This window comes from Erithacus rubecula, assembly GCF_903797595.1.
Source record: "Erithacus rubecula genome assembly, chromosome: 1".
NCBI classification, from domain to species: domain Eukaryota; kingdom Metazoa; phylum Chordata; class Aves; order Passeriformes; family Muscicapidae; genus Erithacus; species Erithacus rubecula.
The window spans coordinates 30,043,730-30,058,356 of record NC_136658.1 but is presented as its reverse complement, the minus strand read 5'-3'; the positions used below and the strand labels follow the sequence as shown (position 1 = coordinate 30,058,356).

At 39.5% G+C, this 14,627-nt stretch overlaps 1 protein-coding gene and 1 long non-coding RNA gene across 2 annotated transcripts in view; one reads left to right on the top strand and one right to left on the bottom strand.

Annotated features, from left to right (window-relative positions):
* TENM4 (teneurin transmembrane protein 4) overlaps positions 1-14,627 on the top strand; it is a 587,508-nt gene that overhangs the window by 115,265 nt on the left and 457,616 nt on the right. The window lies entirely within an intron of this gene.
* On the bottom strand, positions 5,190-5,568 carry LOC306799669. Its single transcript, XR_013773661.1, has 2 exons — positions 5,455-5,568; positions 5,190-5,388 (listed from the first exon to the last, which is right to left on the bottom strand). It is a non-coding gene; the product is annotated as an uncharacterized lncRNA (long non-coding RNA).

Genomic DNA, 14,627 nt, shown 5'->3' with positions numbered 1-14,627 from the left:
GCTTAGATCTCATTCTGCATGCTGGAGGTCAAGCATTCCCATACCCACATGATCTCCCATGCACTGAGCCCAAGGTGCCCTGCAGTCATCCTGCCCTGTCTCTCCTCCATTGAGTTAAAGAGCAGTGAAGGAAAACTTCAGAGAATTGCAAGGGAGCCCAAAAATAAGATCCAGGAAAACAGCATATGTGATACAGAGGTTACAGAGTCACTGTCTGCTGTTCATCAAAGTGCAAATTGACAAGGGCTTGGCTTCTGCATGCAGGCACCAATGCCCAGATAAACTTTTAGACAGGGAAGTCGTTTTTGGTCTTGCTAGCTAAAACATAACATAATGTTGTCTGTAATACGAAGTTAAACAAATTCAACCTTGAAGGAAAGTTCAATTCTCTGGCAACAAGGGTAATTAAGTGTTGCAACACCTTACCAGGACTGGTGTTAGATTCATCATCATTCTGGTTCTTTAAAACAAGATTAGCTATCTTTCAGAAGGCTTAATCCAGCTCTTGGGAATAGCTGTTTTGTCTGTGTGTTGTGAAGAGCTGAAGACAGATCCTGGCCTTACAGCCTGTGCATCTCTGAATCATTTTGCAAATGATGAGTTAAGGCACCAAGGATACAGTTCACCCTGCTGCAGAGTGATATGACTATACCTGTGTACTGCTTAAATCCCTTCCTGTCTTCAAGGTAGAAGCACTCATGGAATGTAGGCATCCTGCTCAGTACTTACCACAGGAGATATTCAAATCCCAAGTGTTTGCCCTGTCCCTGGAGGCTGCCTGAAAGGCAGATCCCTGAGGGCTATATGTTACTCCTTAGTATGCAGTATTGGTAGCAGGTTAGTTTAATAAGATGAACAATAAACAGAAATAGTGGTTTATATGGATGTTTTGTTTTTCCTGCTCATTAAGCTGTGGCCACTAAGGCAGAAGTCATAGCCTGGGGTGGTTTGGCTCCCAGACTTACTGACCTGGCGCATATGCAGTGCCCCTTTCCACTCATCTTTCTGGACAGGCCACTCTTACATGGCTTTCATTTTCAAAAAATTTGATTCATCTTGATTAAACTTCAGTGTCTCCCTCTATGCTAAACACTTAGGTCTATATTTTGTCTTGGTGTTAAGGAAGAGGCACTATTAAAGGAGGCATTGTTCACAATTGTTGTAGATGTGATGAATTATACCCCAGCAGTGCCTCTGTTTCTCCAAAGGTTAAAGAGGGAATCTGAAGTATAAGCTTGGTGGTCTTAATTTGAGCATGTGAATCTATGAATAGTATCTCAACACCTCTGGAAGTTTAACCTTTACTTTATGTTTGGCTAGCTAGTTATTATAGATTAACAATAATAATCAACTGTGACCCACATGATTTATTCATTTTCCTGCTATGCTGCCTGCAAACTAATTCCTGTCGGGGAAGTGAAGCATTTGGGTGCTTCAGATTCTCTGAAAATACCTTGGTTTGGCTTTTTAGAAGGGTTTTAGTGAAAGGTACAACTGTGATAAAAATAAGTATTAATCTTGTCTATCTCTGTATTTTGCATCATCTGGCATTGTTTGCATTCAGTTATTTCCAGAACTTTAAAGGGAATCTGTCATTCATTGTTACCAATTAGCTGCCTTTACAGTATGACCTGGAAACTGTTTCCCCGACAACTTGGTGTTATTAATAACATGCATTACAGCTGGGGCGTGCCAGCAGTTCAGGAGTCACAGAGCAGCATGACAGTTTAATTTGGTACCTTGATGAGATTTTTGCCTGCGAAGTTGCACAGAATATAAAATATATGTACTCTGCCAATACCACATTGGTGGGAGCACTTTAAGGGATTTCCAGACTGTCTTGTTTGAAAGCATTTACACTCAGTGATTTGAAAAAGCATTTATTGTAGCTTAGAACACTGGAAGGGACAATTCTGATCGCCCTAATAATTAATAACTTTAATAAAGTTTTTCAGTTACCGCACAGACTTTCGTTTACCAGTCAAAACAATTCCATCAAGACAAGTAAGAACAATTATTTTTTGTGGTTAAATGCTATGCATCTCTATCACTGATGGTGTCCTCTCCATGAAACTGTAGACATGTAGGCATGTCTTCAGTTTACCAAGTCCAGTATGCAGGGCTGAAGAGCTGTAGCCATACCAAAGCACTGACTAAAGTGCATCACTGGAGCAAAAGATGTTTCAAATACTACTATAAATCACTATATACAGTACATCCTAAATTTGGGAGATAAATCACAGATTTGCTCTTGCCTCTCCAGACTATCTGTTGCTCTGGTGCCAGTTCACATTAATCTAACAGCAATCAGTGGCTTTGCTGTTGGGAGCCTTATGGCTGAGATCTTTTCTTTGGTTGTACTCTGGGACTACAGTCCAACTGAGATGAAGATTGAGCAAGGCAGAAAGAAAATCTCTACTTTATCTTAGTCATTTGGCAACTTTCTAAATCTGCACTGAAAAAATAGGTGCACAAATCTCCAAACACCATCGTTCACATAACAAAGTATCATCCCAATCTAGTTAATGACAAAACGAAAGAATGTCTATTGTGAACCATTTATGAAGAAGCTGGGAAAATCTGGACCTTCTCCAGAATTTTGTTTAACTATTCACTAGAGAATGTAATTTAACAGTGTGTCTGTGCCTGTGCAAGTCTGCAAGAAACTCTGGAAGACTGTAAGTGGCTCACACTTTATTGCAATCTATGTCAAAGAGAAAATCTAACTCAGCACCAGACTTTTTCACGAGCTTAAGAAGCTAGAGGGGCCCACTCAGTGCAGGAATACATTTATGCAGTCTGTCATCTCTGAATGCTACCCCTACATTTCCTATAGCATAACAAGGTAGCCAAGCAAGCTAAGAGCTTACAGTGAACTCTTAGCTCTTACAGTCAGGGAAAATACTCACAGTTAAGTGTCCTTGCATATTGACATAACAAGTTTCCTGAAAAGTTTGCACCTTACAGTACATCAGAGTTAACACAGGTAATGAGTGAACAAATGAATCAATGGGCAGATGAGTTCTCCTTTTCCCTCTCTTTTCTGAATGAAACTAAGTACTGTACTTATTTTCCAGCTGAGAAGGGAAATTAAATTGTCTGGGTACTTGATTGCCTACTGTTTTTAGAAGGCTATTAAGATGCTGCTATCAAGTGGAGGACAGCTTTCTTGACCCTCTTTAGCTGGCTTATCTAGTGGCCACCTGACGACTTCATCACTGCACGGGAGGCGTATCTCTGGTGGTGACCACGTTCAACTGTGTCTTCCTCTAAGTGGCAATTTAGCAAGTGAGACAGCACACTAAACTGACTCCTCAATCAGGCAGGGGGACCTTAGGGAGGAAGCGAACATTCCATGCCATTTATCTTGTCTCTAAGGACAGCAGTGGTACAACAGCTTTCCTGTTATTTCAGCTCCTAACTTTTTTGCTGGGACTATGAATTAGACGCCCTTGTGCTAAACATAAAGAGCCTCTCTGGGATCAGAATAACAAGGAGAAAGATCCAACTCTTTCTTTTAGAGGTTCTGTAGTGAAAACATGGGTTTGTATAATTCTGGCTCTTCATGGAATTCTAGGTCTAGCTCCTAACTAATTGTTCTTAGCTGATCCCAGCAATTTGATAGTGGAAAAAATTTGATTTTGCTAGTGAGATCAGTCACTTGGGCACATTAGTGCCAAGTCCTGCTCATGTTGCTTGGCATTTTGTTAGCCTGCACTTGAGAGAAATCCAGCTGGTTTTTTTTTTTTTTTTGTTGGTTTTTTTTTTTTTTTTTTTTTTACTGAGAGAGGATCTTAGACACTAATAAGCAGATTTAATGCTCAAAGCCTTTTTTATTTTTTTTTACTCATGTATTTGGCAACGGCTTTTTGACCTTAGCTCACTTCAAGATCCCTGTAGTCTGAGCCTCCCACATCCATGTTAACTTTCTGTTGGTGTAGGGTTTTCTATTAAGGTGCTTGAATAAGGGAGGGTCGACACATGGGCACAGGGGCAGAGACCACACCTTGCTTTTTGTGTCGGCAGCCCAGATACTCAGGTATTGCATAAGTGCTCTACTCACAAAAAACCCTGGTTTCCAGAGATAGCTCTTTATTTGGTCACAAATGTGTCCCTGTTAATGCAGCAACTGTTTTGGCATCTTTTCCCACTGGGTAGTCAGGCAGAAGGTGAATGTGATGCTTCAGGGGTGTTTAATACAAAGTCTTGTGTTTTCAATAACTAACCAGTGAACAAGACCGAGATTTGCTCTCCTGGATTTCCAGCACTTCCTGACAGAGGTATTTTCTCTCTTTCTTTTATTTTACTCCCTGGTCTTTGCAGTCAATACTGTTTAAAGGGCATAAAGTTTCATCTAAAGGGGTGTAGTGGCAGATAGCAATCATTCATCAGAAATAAACCCTTTCAGACACAGAGGGTAACAGAAAATACAAATGGCAAAAAGACCCTTTAGGCAGATTTCTGGTTAAATACTTCTGGGGGCCCAAATTCAGACACTTGCTCCAGGAGCAAGGCCTTTCTCACATCCTGGTTTTGATTTGCTCACAAGCCACATAGGTGTCTGAATTTTGTGATCGTGAAATGGATGAATGATTGCTCTGTCCAGCTCTGAACCTTTCACTCAGGATTTCTGAACCATTCTTTGCAAAGAGCAAAGCTGCCCATCAGACAATGTCAGCAAATGAACCAAAAGGAGAACTGGTTTCACTCTGAAGTGAACCTATTGTGTGGGCACTTTAGAGTGTGGTGACAGCAGCTTAAGATGCTCCTTTATTTTTCTTTCTGCAGATTGTTCTTTTTAGAAAGCTAACCCTGAATCCGATTTTTTTTTTTATGATCTAAGAAAAGGCCATGGCAACTGTTTATCTTTCTATGTTTATATAAGTTCTCTAATCTAAATCTAATCACTCATCCATTCAAAAGCAAAAGAGACTTCTATGGTATTCTGAGAAAGATCACTTGTAAATCACCATATCACCATTGAATTTCAATTAATTTCACCCTTGGCTAAGTAGACTGCAAGGGATCTAGGTAGATGAGTGATCTGGCCTTTTGGTTTAGTGGATTGTAGTGTGAAAACTTACAGGAAATAAAGGAATGGGTATAATTACAGGACTTTGTGATAACATAGCTGTATATTTTATTTGAGCTTACCAAATATATTGCTGCATGGTAGAAATTCTTTTGTACTTTCTTTTCTTTTCTCTTTTTTGATAAAAGTCATTACAGATACAAATTAAAGAAAGTAATGAAAATTAAGAAGAAAATGCTTTCCCTATAATTTTATAGGAATGCAGCCTTCAGAGCAGAAGTATTCTTCAGACTTATGTGACTAGCTTGCATTGACATGATTTAGTATCACAGCAGAAATATCCTTCAAGTGCTTACCTGCAAAAAAAAAATTATCAGCTCCTTGTTATTGCACAAAATCTAACCACAAGTAGTTTTAATTACCCAGAAGTAAAGTGGTGAGTCTTCTTAATAGAGCACTCAAGTTCAGTTTCCAGTCTTGCTTGTACCTCCATTGATGAACTGGTTGTAGGACCAGGCTTGGGAAGTTTGTGAGCTGTACAAGTGAGTAAAAAAGAAATAATAATACGAGGGGGGAAAGACAAAGAAAAATTATTTTTTAAATCTTGTTCCTATTTGTCAAGGATGTATGCAAGGCTGCAATGTGTTTGCAGGATACACTGATGTGAGATTATTGACATTAAATTTGGAGGAACTTCTCTTTCTGGAGGCGAGTGCTCTTTGTCATGGTCCTTATACCTGCTGTCCTAGTTACCCAATCCAAGCACCTGCATGAGAGATCATGGCTATTCACTGAGGTTTCCTGTGAGGGGATCCTGTGGACTCTCTGATGTGATGTGGCATTTATCCCTGTTCAAGCCCTACCCCAGAATTCCCCCTTGTCTAGAAACCACCTTTCTCTCATTTCTCCTTTGCAGAAATTAGGTCAAGGTGGAATATGTAACATTGTAACTAAAGCCAAATTGCCTTTCCATGCCATACAATATCCCCACAAAAATCCATAGCTGCATTAGTCATACTCTACTTCTAAAAATTAATAGCAGTAATAGTAACAACAACAATAATAATGTGCAAGTGAGTTAATCACATTGAACTGAAAATGGAGTAGTTTCTGTAGCAGTTAATTGTATTTTGTGTGGTTCATCATTCAAACAGTCTCAAGTTAAACATGGAAAGAAGAACAAAAAGGAAAAAACAGAAAGAGACAATGCTTTAAGACACTGTATACTGAGGGGATCTCAGAACTGGTGCTTCATGACCCTTGATCCCAAAGGCAGAAGTTCAGCTGCAGTTCCCTATACCAGAATAATTTTCTAATAAATTCCAAAGAGTGTCCATAGTTTGAAGCAGCCCCTACCCCACATTCCCATCCCACTGGGGTCAACCTACAGCCCAGCATTCCAACCTGATTACAGTATAGCAGAAATTTCACCATGATTTAAGAGAAATCAAGATTTTTCTCTGGTCTTTTGATTCTAGCTAGTCCTGGACTTGGCCAGGAGACTGGTCTCTGCTTGTTTGGCACAGTTGTGGTTTGCTGGGTGTGGCATGTTTGTGGTTTGCTGGCCAGGATGAACTTGCTGAGGTCATGATGTTTATGAGCAATTCTGAGGTATATTTTCTCCACCTAAATATAATTTTCCAGCAGTCTAGAGTCTGCTATTACAGTATTAAATAAGTTCTATTTCCTGTGTACATCCACCTTGCTATCTTCCTGAAAAAGAGAATATAGCAAACCATTTATTCAGTTTGAAACTCTTTTCTAACTTAACTCTTTTTCTCAGGAAGTCTCCTAGACCTTACTTACTAACTCTGTTTACATTCAGGCCTGAAATTTATAATTTTCTCCCGACTTGGTTTGTTTTGGTGGATTTTTGGGGGGATTTTTTTGGTTGTGTGGTTTTGTTGTTTTTTGGATTTTTTTGTTTTTTGGTTTTTTTGTTGTTGTTGTTAGTTTGTTATGGTTTTTTGGGTTTTTGTGGTTTATTTTTGTTGTTGTTGTTGTTGTTGTTTGTTTTGGATTTTTATATTTTTTGGTCAGATATTCAAAGACCTTTTCACTGGTTTTGCTGCCTTGCAAATGCTGCCAGGGCCAAGAAAAGAAAAAGCACAAGCAGGAAAACTAGGGCAGGAACTTGGAATCTGGAAATTTCAGATCAGTTTTTTGCTCCATACTTTTCCACCATAACTTTAAATAGATCCTTATCTTTCTCAAAACCTCTGTTTTACTGATTCAAAGGAGGAAATCCCAGTGACTGCTCTGTACACTGGAGTTCAGAAGCAGCTAGTTTATCTAGGAGCAGGAAAGAGAGAAAATGAGAGATGCTCACCTGCTATCACATTTGATATGGTGAATCATACTTTTGCTGCTACTGTAGGATGAAATGGTATGCATTCTTGTGTTTTAATGAATAATCAAAGCCAATTCACTTGGAGTTTCTAACTCTTGAAACAATGTCACAGGGGATTTTTAATGACCCAGAGAGGAGGACAAGGGCCAGAAGTGCACGTTAGGACCACAGCATTATTGTCTTTTTTGTTTCAGACTCCTTAAATACCCGTCCCCCCTGTCCCCCCTCCCACTTTTTTTTTTTTTTTGTCTGATTTTAAGCCTTTGTTCTCTGCCTTTCAACAGAAAGCTCTGTTATATGGTTTTAAATAACTTTACAGGCTGTTTTTACTATCACACACACACAGTACATTCTGCAGAGTGAATGGCAGCACTGGAATCAAGAACCATGCTTCTCCAACCTCAAACAAAGGCACTTCTACTTCTCGGCAGCACCAGGATTTGACCTGGGGGTCCTCTGGAGCAAGGACTACAAAAGATTAACATTTCAGTCTGCTGAGCCCACCAGTGCAGTCTTGCCTTATCTTATAAGCTCTGCCAGAGGAATGAATTACCCTAGTTCATTAAGACTCGTTTTGAATTGTGGTGAGAGGTCACCACATAAGTCACCTCCAGTCTATTTTGCGAATAATATGGATTATGATAAAAGCTGGCTGGGAGGTTGAAGCCCAAGGATTTTGTTTTCTTTATCCTTAAAGGTAGGTAGAATACAGGGTGGGGAAGCCCTGATCTGGACATTTCCTAGGACTGCATAGTAGATTATAAAAAAGTCCTTTTTGTTCTTTTTTTTTTTTTTTTTTTTTTAAACCCATGAATGGGTGACCTCTTGATCTCTCTGACCCCTTTATTTTTGCCATGAAAGAACTAAAACTAGCTCTGCCCATACAAAACCTTCTTTCACTTCAGTTTTCTCATGATTAAATTCCCTGCTGTGTTTTTGTTTAAGTGCTCTGATGCTGTCCTTTGGAATTGGGCAGACGTTTGACTCTTTGAAATGGTGTTTTTTTGTTTTTTTTTTAATTTAGTAGTGGACTGCAGTTAAAGGCATGTTTGTCCACATCAGGAGTATATGAGAAGTGTTTCTACAGTGGCATTCATGTCTCACCATCTAAAAGTACTTTGCTAGTGATACACTGGGATACAGTGATTGATAATTTATATCAAAACTTACCTTGATGCAGAAAATGCTGGACAAAATACAACAAAGGCTGCCTCTATGTTGAGGAGATGGCTGGGAATACATTAATTACAGTTGAAGACCTCTTCAAAACTAACCATGTCAAATGTACGTAATGGAGGGTAAGGTTGAAGGCAGATGGCACATGATCTGCTTTAATAACTTATGTAGAAATAAGTGGGAGCTAGTCATTGGGGAAAAGATGTGAAAATAATGTTGAGGAAAATGAATGTGCTTCAATTATCAGTTAGTGCTGTACATGCATAATCCCACTAGCTTTGTGGGAGCTGTGTTAATTCATTAGTGTTGAAAGCATGGTCTTTAGGAGAGGGAAGGTAAACTTGGATAATGTTTAGATCTGGTGTTGGAAGCAGCTTTATCAGGATTCAACTAAATCCAGATTCTCTTTACCTGACCCTTTGTCAGGCCTCTGTAGGCTGTTGTTATTACAGATGAGTGTTCATATAACATTAGCAACTAATTGAGATCAAGGCATCATTTTGCTACTTGCTATACAAATAAACTGAATTTTGTCCCAGAGGAAAGATAAGCTTGAGATTTACCAGAAGTCAGTATTATACCAGTTGAGCTAATGATTCAATGTTCAAATTTTGCAGTGCTGGACTTAGGTTTGCTCTGAAATGATGTATGAATTGAATTCCACTAGATCTGGGCATGTCTTCCTGTGTTCCTCAGGGAAGTGAACCAAGCCCCACAGCATCCCTCTCTAGGCTCTATTCCAGAGGTGTTCAGCACACACTAATCCAGGTGCAGCCTCTGGCTGGATTTGGGGGGTCCAGGGTATAATTCTCCTCTAAACCATATTTCTCACCCTTGTGAGAAATCCAAGTACCCAACTTTAGGTAATGCCTATTAGCCCATCTATTTTCAATTCTATGCAATTCTATTCTAAACCAAATAAACCTGAAAGAAATAGCATACAATATATTAAATAGACTTGTACTGGCAACCAGCTTGCACTAAAGGCCACCCCCATGGGGGCAATTTGGTTTAATTATCCACTTAAAAATGTGTCTAAGATTTCAAGTGCAATTTTTTCAACCTTTATTCAAAAAAAAAAAAAAATTCACCGGAGGACCAGTCTGGTTCTGATCCATCAGGAGGGTGCTTAGGATATGTTTCAAAATGTAAATATAGCCCTAATCTTTTAATCAAGAAAAAGGAGATTTCATATAAAAAACCAGCATCTGCAGCTCAGTCTTGCAATGTGTTGCATTCAGGCTCATCTTTCCATGAGATGCCATTAGCGTAGGCAAAGTGAAGCACAAGGAAGGTTCAGATTTCAATGGACAAGGCACAGACAGCTCCTGTTCACCTTATACCTGGAAACTGATTTCAGTGAGATGTGACTGTGGGCAAGTTAAACAGATCTGTGGTTTCCTTCCTTCCTATACTTCTCAAGAAAAAAGATCATTGTCCTTTCCCCAGCCCTGGTTTACAGAAGGATGTATATGAGGAAGGAAGAGTGAGAGAGATTTAAAAATGTGTCAGCTTTATCCTGGGAATTGCTGTGCTGAAGTAAATTATTGCCTAGCACTGAATTATCATTTTTGTGAGATCTTAAAAACCAACAGCTGTGAAATTGACTTCTAACCAATCTTAATTGAGATGGACCAAAACTTAAAATACCAGAAATAAAAATCCTGGATGCTGTATTGGGTCTGGCTGGAATGGAGATACCTTTCCCTCTAGCCACCCCAAAAAGAAGCTAGAAAGGTATTGATAATGTGCCAGTACTTTGGGTACTGCTGGGCTGTGCTCTACAGCATCCAGAGCGTCTCTCCTGTATTTCCCCCTTGCCAGTAGGCTGGGCTCCTGGGAGGGGACACAGCTGGGACAGCTGACCCAAACTGACCTAAGTGATATTCCATATCACATGGGCTCTGTTCAACAATAAAAACTAAGATAAAGAAGGAGGAAGGGTGAACAAAATCTCTTTCTTATAACCCTCTTTAAATACTGAAAGGCTGCAATAAGGTCTCTCCCAGAGCAAGCTCTTCTGAAGAGAACTGACTGAACACCCCCAACTCTCTAAGCCTGTGTTCATAAGAGAGTTGTTCATCCCTCAGATACATCTGTGACCCCCCCACTGCACCTGGCTGAACAGGTCCATGGCTGTCTTGCACTGGTGGCCTCAGAGCTCACAGGACAAAAACATGAAAGCATGGACTATTGCCCAAAACCAAAACCTTGCCTTGCTGGAAAAAAATTGCAGAGATATTATGAAGAACATCATTGTTCATGAGCTATGTCAGATAACTATGGTCTTTCAGAGCCTTGGAGGGGGTTGCTGATGATGGTGGACATCACTGGAGCTTTGGCAGCAGATGTGATCCCAGCAAGAGGCTATTATAGCTCTGATTCTTTGTAGGGAGAATTATTTTCACACACAAGAGGGTTAAGGAATGAATTATCTTTATTAATGTCCTGAATAAAGCTCTGTTTTGGGGACAAGATTGTGGGTATAAAAACATACTTATTTCTGAAATCTGTAGTATTTCAGAGCACAGAGTTAATCTTAGCAAAGCTGTTAGGACACCTGTATGGTATTTATTAGTGTAAGTAGAAACAAGAATGATAAAAGCCGGGTAGTAAGTACAACAGGTTAGTGACATAATGTGACTCCTTTTAAGCAAACAAACTCCAATTACTTTGTTTACTGTTGTCTTTTCAGAAACTTAGTTTTAAAAATCGGGTTTTCATAAAATCATAAGGTTTTTGTTTTTTTTTTTTTGAGTCTCTTTTTTGATACTACTGCAAACCCCAACACTAACTCAGAAGCACACAGAACTGATTGTGCACAAAGACACCTTGCTGGATGACATTGTTTAGGAGTTGGTTAGTAAATTCCACCTAAGTTTGGATTGCATCCTCCATGGAGCTGTAGGCTTCTCTGCAATCACTTTAGTTTTGTCATTGCATTCAGACTGAGTTCGCCATTCTTTCTGCCAATATGGCTCCCCCAGGGATCCAGATGGCTACTGCCACTCTCTGTGAGGCACTTTCTGGTTTGGTCTCATAATCAGAACAAATGATGAGAGTGTAATAGAACACAGACGGCAATTCAGAAATTACGAGCAATCTATTAATCTTTGGGGGCTAGTATCACAAAGTAAGGAGTGTAACACTACTCCCAATTTAATTGAAAACTCTCTGCATAAAGGACAATTAATGAGAAATGAACAATTTTGTGTTTCAGGAGAGATGAAGTGATGGAACCTCGGGGTATATCAAAGATTTAAGAATTGTATTTGACTCTCTCCTGTGACAGGTGGGAAATTACTTAGTCAAAAAGACGTGCAAATGTCTTATACTCTATGGCACTGTTCTGGCAAACTGGCCAGACTTTGCCCACTTCTTGCTCTCTTTCTCACACCTTCTCAGCTACACTGATGTCAGTGGAAAAACAACAGGGTTGTTGAAACCATTGGAACTGATTCCATGAAGAAAGTTGTGTTTTGCAAGCTGGTTATTCGAGCTAACAGTGTCATTGCTGTTGTGTTACTACTCAGCAGGTTTAATGGTTTCCATCTCATACCAAAAGGGTATATATGACCTCCTTTATAAAAGTACCTTGGAAGAAATAGAGCACAAAAATGATTAGCTGCAGAAAGTTTTTCTGGTTTTTTAGTGATTTAAATGCAGGTTTGTATGCAGGAACTCTTGTGATTTCTTCTCTCCTCTCAATTACTACATTTGTTCCCAGTCTGTGTAACCTCAGTGTGGGGCTCATAGGAGCTACTTTACCAGAACAAGGAGGTGTAGGGATTTTTATTTAGCTTTGATTGCTACACAAAGTTGGGAACATTTCAGGAATTTAAGTTTCAATAAAATTACCAGTTTGAGGTCAAATTTTGGCACTTTGTGTCTTCTGTAAAAATGCTGCCTTTGATTCCACACAATCAATAAATGCATTGGCCTGGAGACTTTACAGAAATAAGCAATTTAATTGAGGATAATATTTCCTTGTTAACACTTTGTCCAAGGCCAGAGTAAGCTTTTATGAAAAATAAAGACAATTTCCATTCATTTCCTCCTGGTGTACTGCTCTAGACGAGGTCAAGCAATCTGTTTGGACATAATATGCTCTCACTTGAGATTTTTCTGATTCAAGGTGAGGAAAGATGAGAAACTGTGAGTGCAGGTTATTTTGAATAATATCTGTTTTGTAGAAGTTGCTGCTTTTTGTTCTTTACAAAGAGATTTCTCTGGAAAAGAAAAAAAGACAACTGAATAAAATAACCCTTAACATACAATAAATAGGGTTTAGATTGTTGTAAAATGGGTTTTATTGATTGTGTTGCATATTTGCTACAAATTTTGGAGAGGTACTTGTATTTCAGTACTCCACTTTCATTGCACTGGCCTTGGTTTACTATCTCAGATCTGTATATCTGTAAGTATGCATGGGAGGAATTTCATTAAAGTATAATAAGCTGGAAGATGAGTATGAAGGAGAGAGTGAGCATTATCAGAATGAGGGGAATGTAGAAACGCGTGAAATGTTTTTCAGTTTGAGAAAAAATGTATTGCTTGTTATCTTCCTGAAAAACTGCATTTGCACGGCAGTCAAGGCAGTGTGCTGTTTTTGGCTGCCTTGTACTATTGACAGAGACACTTGTAAGATCACAGTGAGGATGCTGGTTTAGCTCAACCATAGAATCCTAGAATGGTTTGGGTTGGAAGGAACCTTAAAGACCATCTTGTTCCAACCACTGTGTCATAGGCAGGCACACCTTCACTAGACCAGGCTGCTCAGAGCCCCATCCAGCCTGGCCTTGAACAACTCCAGGGATGGAGCATCCACAGCTTCTCTGGGCAACCTGTGCCAGTGCCTCGTGATACTCATAGTGATGAATTTCTTCCTAATGTCTAATCTAAACCTACTCTAAACCTACCCTTTGTAAATTAACTCCTATTCTGTCTCTCTGTGCCTCGTCAAAAGTTCCTATTCAGCTTTCTTGTAGCCCCCTTACGTACCGGAAGGTGCTATATGGTCTCAGATATGCTGTTGCCAATTTACTGACACTTAAATTTCTGAAATCTGTCCAACTTTGTGTAGCAATCAAAGCTAAATGATAAATCCCCACATCTCCTTGTTCTGATAGAAGTAGCTCAGGCAAGCCCCATACTGTGGTTACAGAAACAGCCTGAGCTGTTTCACTGCTTCATCTTAATACAGGTGTTCACAAGACCTGGGAAGTGCCACATCAAAATAAATATAGGTGGGAAAAAAAGAAGCGTTGGACAGAATTTATCAGCACATTTAAGCAGAATTTTAGTGTCTTGTGAATCAAAACATGATCTAGATGGTAAAGTTTCTTTTAAACTTGATCTATTCAATGCAGACAGTGAAGCCTAGAGGACTATTTATCTGACCCTGAGATAGACACCTGCGTTTGACTAGCCAAATGGCTTTCTAGACTCCACTGACTGTGCTGATTAGGTCTCCTCTGACTGTAATTGATGTGTAGAAAGACACCTGCCTCTCCTGTGGAGGTCTAATTTCAGGTGTCTGAATCTGGCCCTTTATCTACCCTTCCTCTACTAGAGCTGAAATGAAACTACACACTTCAGAAGAAAACAAAGTGATTTGTACTTCACCATGGCTCCTGCTATTTTTTCTGACTCCACATGGTGGTCTGTGTCCCACTCAGAGCATGAAGATGGGGGATTTTTAGCCCTATTCTAGTTTCTGGTTTATCTGAGAATTTACCTTTGATGCTGTTAACCTTTTCTTGCTGCTTTTGCTTCAGATTGCCTGAGATGTACCAGGCTTCTGCAGATTTGGCAATAGGATTAGAGTACAAGATGGAATCTGTCCAGATATTAGCAGTTAGAATATATGATGAGACTTTGATCACTGCCAGTGATTGCCATAGCTGTCCTAGTGGCAGCTTTACAATGGACCCAAACATATTGCATTATTTCCTCCTTTTTGTTTCTGTGCATTTGTGCATGGATATATTTGTTGTGATCATTATTCAGGTTTCCACATAGTGGGCAGAACAGAACATGAACCATTAGGCTCTTTTTTGAAACCTTGTC